This window comes from Solanum lycopersicum, chromosome 4, assembly GCF_036512215.1.
Source record: "Solanum lycopersicum chromosome 4, SLM_r2.1".
Lineage (NCBI taxonomy): Eukaryota > Viridiplantae > Streptophyta > Magnoliopsida > Solanales > Solanaceae > Solanum > Solanum lycopersicum.
This window is the reverse complement of record NC_090803.1, coordinates 34,330,950-34,340,516: the sequence shown is the minus strand read 5'-3', so window position 1 is coordinate 34,340,516 and position 9,567 is coordinate 34,330,950.

The following is a 9,567-nucleotide window of genomic DNA, read 5'->3' as shown; positions in this document are numbered from 1 at the left end:
AGGTCATTCTTAGGTTGTGGCACGGCGTACTTGACCTCTCGGAGGTATTGTACAAGCCCGTTCATATCATTCATCACATATACATATATGAAAAGTAGTGCAGAATTAAACTTTTCACAACATTTGGATAGTCTTTTAAAATATCTTTCATATAAAAACCATAGGAAATACTAAGTCTCATATGATCATATCTTAGACACAAGAATAATTTGGGACTTGACCCATACATCATAATACAGTACTACTAAGTCTATTATAATATGTCAAAATAAGAAATCAAAAAACATCTATGTCCTCGAGTCAAATGAGGATATACTTCAAACTTGCTAGAAAGATCCTAATATCCAAGATTCGCTCCTGAAATTCCCTAACGAGGAATAACTTTAGAGATATATAAAAGTATGGAATTAGTACAACCACTTGCATTAAGTATGGCATAATATATAAAATCATGAAAATGGATATTTATTGGAAACATGCTAATTTTGATTAAAACATCAAAGTATAACCATAAAAATAACATTTAACACCTTATAAACACATAAGATATCATATAAGCATTTTATTAAACATTAAGAAATATTACAGTGAACGAAGTAACTTTACAGTGAACTACTTCAACATTTCAGTGAACTTCTTCAAGCTTCACAGTGAACCGTTTCTAGCATGCAATCCTCTCGTTAAAAGCTATCCTAAGACTCACTTAAGTAAGAAAAAGAGAGACCTCCCATACAACCTCTCTAAACATGAGATCCTCTTACCAACCGTAATTCTAAGATTCACTTGAGTGAGTTATGAAGCGACCGCCCATACAATCCTGTCGCACACAGTTAAGAGATCCTTTATATTACCTATGATAAGATTATACTCACTTCATAGAATAACATACATATAATATGACATTCTCCTCCCAAAGGTTATCAAAACAATTAATTAAGTAAATCAAGAAGAGAATGCCTATACTTGACCTCTCCAAGATTACCTAAATAATCTTTAAGACTACCTATGTTTGGATCATGTCTAATGTACCAACAGAATTCCCTATCTAGAGTCTTTCTTAAGACTTACCTAGGCAAGATATGAAGTGAAAATTCCTATGCCCCCTTCAGACCTTAACTAGACAACCCTTAAACTATTGTAGGTAAGTACTTATTCATTTACATGCTTTCTAACTTAAGTCATAATATCATTAGTTCACTTAAGAGTCATTCATCACATAAATACATTCAAGTAATGGTCTTGGAGAAGACCTAGGGACTCACTCACTAACATTTTTAGAGCCTATTGTGCTATAACTAGATAGCATCCCATACCACAACCTTAACTTCATAGAACTTCTCCAATGCTAGTAGATATCCCATATGATGAGAATAGGAAATAATCAACATAGATCATGGTAGCAAGGCTTGGAATCCGGAGGTGTAACCTACTCCGATGGAGCATGTTCTACTTTCCAATGGTAAAACAAGGACACATCCTAATAGGCCTATGGTTAAGGAATATGAAGGGTTTCTTTGTACTCTAGTCTCATCATTAACTAGAAGTAATTCCATTACCATACTCACTCAGTGCTAGCCTTTGTTCTCATAGAGTATTTCAATAAAGGAGTACAAGAAGAGGTTCCATATCTAGTTCATAACCTAATCACATTCACTTTACCAAAGAGGTCACCTAGGGTTGTCTTACAATGGCTAAGAGGATAACTAAATGATTTTACTAAGGATGATTTTTTGCTGTTCCAGCCAACTAACCTTAATTCCACCATTCACACATGATGTATACCATTACGACTTTCGACTTCAAGGATATCATAACCTTACAAATAGGTTGAAGGTTCCACATAAAGGACCTTCTTAGCAATGTTCAAGGTCACATGTGATTTATACATACAAGACTTAGAGGCTTTATCATCCTATGTTAAGAAGTCATATTGTCATTATACATGTATCATGTAAGGAACTTAGGTCTACCTAAACAAGACACATCAATACTTTATCTTATCACATATAACATATCTTTCAAGTAGTACATAAGAACAACCAATTAAACTTTAGGTCACCCTATACACTTAATATAGGATCATCAACATAACCATCACAAGACTCATATAGCCAATTAGGAAGAATCATGCATCAACTCTAAGACTACACATGTAATGAGATAGTCATAGTTTAACATGATAACCTAATTCCTATAGAAGAACATATACTTTCACCTAAATCACTAGTAGATGAATATGATCATACTTCACATAAATAAACTACACAAATCATCAGTATAAATCAAGGAGTGCCGACAAGTACATGATCATCCTAATACACAAAGTGACACCGACGAGGCCATATCATTCACAAGTAAAACACATAGCACCACCATCATGAGTGTACCATACCAATAAGAACATAATTCAAGACCTACGTTATATAAAGTAAAGAGAATTAGGGCAGCGTACCACCAACCCATTCTCACCACTTCAATCCTTAGCTTAATCAGGCAAATACAATATAAAAAGGCCCTGACCCATGGCCATGATCATTAATTCAATAAAAAATTGATAATACTCAATAAGATTAAACATATATTTATCAATCTAATACATCCTTTACAACAATCCAATACAATTCTTACATCATTCAATAGCCAAGGAAAACTACACTAGAATTCATAAATATTGAGTAATAATCAAGTTAACCACAAAGTAGTCAAAACTAGGGTTCATCGAGTTTTTAAGTAAAAAGAATCTAATTTAAAACAATTCAATCAATATACAGTGATTCAAAACACTTAATGAAATAACCCATGGATACATTACGAAATTGGACAAGTTAATCTTTTTAAGATTTTAGAAATCTCTTTGAAGTTTGGCTCCTTGATGAAAAGAGTTTCAAGGATGAGGATTCATACATTAAATGGTGTTAATCCATGAAAATTGAGAGAAATTCATGGAGAAATCAACCTTCAAGCTCCAATGGAGTTCTAGAGAGCTCTATAGAGGTTTTAGGTTTTGATTTTAGAATAATGAACCCATCTTGTTGTTTAGGACTTATAAACACCCTTAAAATACCTAGAATACCCTTATGAAACTACCCAAAAAATTATTTGGACGTGGGGTGAATTTACCGTTCACTCTTGCATTTAACAGTGAAGCTGCGAAATTGCAGACTTCACATACGCCTGCCCATTGACGGGTCGTTTGTACAATGACGGGCCGTCCTGGCTGGCCATTATTTGGCTCAGAGACTGGCCTGTGTGAGATTAATATCCCTAGGCTAAGTATTGACCTAAACCTTCCATAAACGGGGTGTCGACCAGCCTACTAGCCGTCAATTGCCTCGGTCATTTGGGCTGGTCTAGATAGCCTTTGGCTCAAACGAAGGGTCCTTCCTGAAGGAACCTTGGTTGGTCCTTGGGAACTTTTTTTCCAGAATTTTTAAATTTGAATATGTTCATATACAAATTTAATACCCCCACACCAAGTTCATCCATAACAAACACATAAAACTCGACGAAACATACTAATACACACAAGGTCCTTTCAAGGCAAATATTTCAAACGTAATAGACTTTTTTGGACGTTTGACCTCCAAACTTCATGAAACTAAACACACTACCTATAATCACTATTATAACTCATACAAAGACCACATAATCTCATGACTCACACACATATGCACATAAAAACACATTAGGTATATAGGTGACTAGTCGTCGAACGTCTTGGTTGTCCTTTGACATTTGACTTCAAATTCACCTAAATCTTTAGAAATTAACTCATTAACACATTATAAACCATTTTAGTTCCTTAGAATCTCATGACAAACACGTTAGTATCTAGTTACACCTAAGTCATTTTAGAGGTATTGCATTGTCATCCAACTAGAGGATCTCTAGTAACCCTATTGCACTGATACATCCACACTACCTTTTTCCAACTAAAAGGAACTAGTTCAACAACATCAATTTTGAGAAAATGTGTAAAGCTAAAAATTCTATGTATATTAAATATTAAGAACAGGTGTTCTATAAAATAGATCGTATAAGTATGTAGGAAAGATAAAACTCAAGAGTTGGTTTACCCATTATATATGTAAATGGGTTACCAATCATTTTAACAATGTACTATAATATTTGTCAATAAACATCTGTGATACAAATTGTAAAAATGCAACTTAAAATGCATATAACATAAAAGCCTTTACATACCTTGTAGAGTGGGATGGTTGAATAAAATGAGTTCAATGTAGTCTATATTTTGGTAACATAAGATGCTTTCTGTATGATACATGTTGACACTTAAGCTACTGTTAACATTAACCATAGAATGCATAATATGAATAATATGATCAGGTAAAAGTGGAAATTAACTTCTTAGAAGGAAGTTAACTTTCCTAAATTTCCAAGGAGCCCCCTAATTATAAATGTGGTGCGCAACACAGTCGTAAGTAAGTCTATACTAAACATGACTTTGTAGTCTCTCTAGGATTAAATGCTCTGATACCATTTTTATCACATGCAAACCATAAATAAGGTGGACAAGTACCTTATGAACACATGTTTTACAAGTAACCTATGATGAAAAAGTAAACTACAATGCAAATTGCTGATGAGAAGCTTCATATACAACAAGTTTTGACTAGCTGAACCACTACCTTTGACAATTGAAAATGTGAATACATATGATAGCTTTACAATGTCTACATATCCTCTATTGGAATCAATGAACGTACAAGTATGAAAATATGCAAAAGGAAAGACTTCGCAATACCTAGAATCAACCTGGAGCTCACCAATAACCACTGAGTATCATGTGCTTCTATTGGGGAGATCTACTTTTGAATAATTGTATCTGTATATGGAATGCACTATCCCCAGTAAGGGACATCAATATTAAATAATGTATCGAATATATAAGGCATAATACAACTATATGTAAAATGAGTGCTCAAGGGAAACCAAATGCCAATATATAAGGATTAGAGACTACCTTTGCTTGTAGTTGTGGAATCGTGCATTTTACATTCTTTTTTTTTACTTTTATGTACTTATTAATTATTATAAGACATATGATACGAAGGACCAACTGATTAGCGGTAGAATAGGATGACCCATGATAGGCATTTTAACTCAGGATTTTGTCCTCATAATTCCACAAACTGAGCTTCACCCTCTTATACCAATTAGGATAGGCCCATACAAGGCTTTCGTCCCTGATCTTTCACACTCTTATACCAATTTAGATTGGCCCATGATAGGATTACACCCTTTAGCTGCAACCCATAATTATACAGATTGCTTCATTTAGATTCTTTAATATTTGAGATTGTTGTTTTAATGTTCATAGTTTTTTTGAGATTTTTCTTTTGATGTTAATAACTCGTTTGTCATTGTCATTTTGGTGGTCATAATCCTCATTTAGATTCGGAACTATAAACTAGTAGTACAAGACATATGAATATGGATTTACGATAATAACAATGATATAAGAAGCCAATGTGAGACCAACGTAACACTTAGGATCTTTTATGACTCAATAAGCATTTTGATATCTCAAATTATAGCATATATCAAGTGAAGACATTTAACAAGCCAAGAGATTTGAACTCGATATGATAGCTGAATGCTCACTGACTCTTGCCAAATACAAGGTGTACATAAAAGTCGAACTAGGGGGAACTTGGACAGATTCGAGTACATATTCCAAGTAAGTACATATAATCATACAATAAAGCAAGTAGTGATCCTGTAGGTAACATCATAGTCTAACACAATAGGAGTAATAACCAAGAAAGGGAATATATTAACATGTGACAAAATGACAAATCTATAAACAATTGAAGCAAGTTGGCATGATATAGGCAAATTGTACCATGTGTAATATAGGATAATTTTGATTTATATAAGGGAAATTCATGCCAGGGGTACTTTGACAATGAAACAAGATTAAACTTATGCTTGGTAGAGTAATCACGTACATTTAGTGACAAACTAATATTAGAGTACTCATTTCAATGCTTTAAGGAGTAGGAACTGCAACTATGCATCAGTTACAACCAAGGGCACTTAGAAATCTTATTTTTTTTATTGCAAGTGTTGGATTCATGCCAAAGAAACAAGAAATAGAATAGCCTTACATACCTTGTTATACAATTCAAAAAGTATTTCTTAAGATCATTCTCTTCACATTACTAATCTACAATAAAATAAGTATTAAGACTAGTATAAACAGATAATCAATGAATTTGATCTACTTGATCTCGCCAATAAAGAAACCAAGCAGTAAGCATGCAATTTATCTAGACAGTATTTTCTTTCTTTCCCTTTCCCTTAGATCTCACCTATACACTGTACAACCTTTGTATTCGGTCCTCCTCAAAACTCCCGGCAAGTCTCCTTAAGCTCTCCACACCTCCAGTAACATCCATTATCATAACATACATAAAACAATACTTAAAAATTATAGATGTAACATAATCCATATAAATCATTGTTTCTAATCACCAGCACTTGAAGAACTAACTACTTTTAAAATACTCAAACAACTTATAACTGATTTTTAAGAGGACTCCCCTCCATGGCTGTCCCAACATGAACAAATCATCAGAGAATCCTCCCCAATATCATACAATAAAAAGTAACAATTTCAATCCCATTGACACAAACCAAGTGTCATAATTAACTCAAGCAAAAGAGGGAGAAGTTGCGGTAGCTTTTGTTGTTGGATAAAACTACCACTACTATGAATCTTCAAGTAAAGGTTGTCCTCCTTAAGTTGTCTTAAATTATACCTTTCAATAGCTTGAACTCCCTAATATTAAAGAATACTAATGGTATTTAATTGCTGCTATATGATGCTAAGAGAGAGAAGAGAGAAAGCTCTAGAAATCAATTTTTTATCAAAGTAAAAAATGGTTGGAAAAATCTGATATCAAACCCTTTTAAATGGACCTTCTTTGGACGACTTTCTCACTCATTTTGGGCCATAATGTTTCAATTAGGTGACCCCCCTACTTGGACTTTTCACTTGGTCCTTTTTGGACTTAAGAACATTGGACCTTTTGCCCTAATTTAGGACACACATCTAAGTAGGTAATGCACCTTGTTCTCCATTAAAATTATTCCTTGTGGACTTGGAAAGATTGGTTCTTGGCTGACCACTTTCTCTTTATTCTTTTATTCAAGTTGGGCTAGATTAATGCAAGTAGGTGTAGTGCAGTTAGCGTCATATCATGATCAGAAGAGTCTTAGTAGGTGATGCACCTACTTGGTCCTTTGGTCTGGTCAATAAGTCAAAGTAGGTGATGTACCTACTTTGTCCTTTGGTTGTTCAATACGTCAAATATACATTATGTCACTTTAAAATTAAGACTCAATACCACCTTATGATCTCAAGTTTAACTACTTCTATCGCGTTAACTTAGTCATATCGCATCAAGATCTATGGACAATTTACATTAAACCTGTTCTATTGCCACTAGTCACATAGGAAACCGAATCCATAACTTTACCACAAGGTGGGTTATAAGTGTTATATAAATAGAACCAGTACACGTAGAATATGAGGTGGCACACCTTACACGAAAATACTTAGCCAAAAAACTAAGTAGATGTTTAAGGAAGCATTCAAGGTCCTTTAATTGTTGACCCTTCCTTAAACCTTCCCGTGGACTTCTCTTAAGCTTTTTAAAATATATGGCATACCCATTGGAGTATTCAAATGACCTATTAATACCAAAACTATAAATATTTAAACATAATATATATTATTCCAATTTAATTTAGACTAAAAAGGAAATTATGATTTTCTTCTCTTGAAGTCGCCTTTTCATGCCCAAATAAAACTAAAGGCAATTACCATGGAAGCTTTTGAGGCCCTTAGAAGGGTGTTAAAGACGTTAATCCTCCCTTATACATTGCTTTTGGAATTTTAAATCTAAGGTTTAAGTATACAAGGGAATACATGGCAATGGTCCCCCCTCTCACTTGAGCGCACATGCACTGCGTACTGTTAAGGTAGCCCCCACACGTGATAGACCCTATTCGATGGGAGATATCTTTTGCCCTTGTACCCTCAGTGTAAAGCCCCTAAAAAATAATGTATTTTTAAGGGACCTTTTAAGGGTCGTGGACTACTTCTAGTCCATTAAACCCATGCGTGAACTGCCAAGTTGCCCAAAATTTGTAAGGCAAAGTTCACGAGGCATTTCAAGGATAGTGAACTGCTTCACCTCCCTTGAATCCTAAAGTGAAATCTCTTTATACCAAAATTGGTTAAGGCATTGTTGACGAGATCTTCTAAGGTCAGTGAAATGCTTCACGTTCCTTAAATCCTCTCTTTAACGAATGCTCTTTTTTCCATCACAACTAAGGCATTTCTTCAAGGGAGCTTCTAACAGCAGCGATGGTGTTCACCTCTCTTGTAACCCTCTCTTGAAAATATACTTAGTCCAAATTTGGACTATTTCACAAATCCACATTCATACATTAGGCTTTAGTTTGATCTAGAATTTTTTTCCGGAGTGTTACAACATCTCCCCCTTAGTAACACTTGTCCTTGAATGAAACTCTAAGAACTTATAAAGGTAATAACGACAGAAGACTCGCATCCCAACAAACATACAACATAAGCAAAGGAGTAAACATCAACTCCATTCCCAAAACGTACTAATGTATCACACTAGAGTAGGAAGTACATCCTCAACCCAACATGCACCAAATTCATCAGTTCTATCACATAAGGAGGAATAACCTTCTCAATCTCAATTAAGCGCAACATAAACACAAAAGATCCAATATGCAATTTTTTAATCAAAAAATAACTAAGCATGTTAAATACAACATCTCATGAAGTCATACACCATCAACATACTAAAGTGCAAACCAACCATGAGGAACATATAATTCATTAAAACTCAAGATACATAAAACATGAATTTTCACAAGAAAATTCACAAACAAAGGAAATTATAAATATCTCAACCTTACACATGACTCACAATTGAGAAAAACTAAGATGAACTACGAACCTCAACTTTGACTAGGAGAAGAAGGAAAAAGAGAAGGATAACATGATTTCATATCTGCCTTGGCCTCCCAAGTAGCACTTTCCACTAAGTGATTTTTTAGAGAACCTTTATAGAAGCTTCTTCTTCTTTCCTCAACCTCTTCACTTATCGATCCAAAACTTCAACTGCGACCTCTTCATAAGTAAGGTTCTCATCAACTCCTAGACCTTCTAAAGGAATGATAGATACTGAATCACCTATGCACTTTTTGAGAATTGAGACATGAAACACCGGGTGAACCGGAACCAACTCATTAGGAAATTTATTATCATATGCAACATTTCCAACACAATTAATAATCTCATAAGCCCCCCCACATACAAGGGAATAAGTTTCCCTTTTTTACGAAACTTCATTACTCCTTTCATGGGAAAAATCTTCAAATAAACCCAGACACCTCTCTCAATCTCAAAATCCTTATTTCTATTCTTGGTATAAGACATTTGTTGACTTTGGGACGTCTTCAACCTATCTCTTATAAGTCAAAGTTTTTAAATGGTCTAAT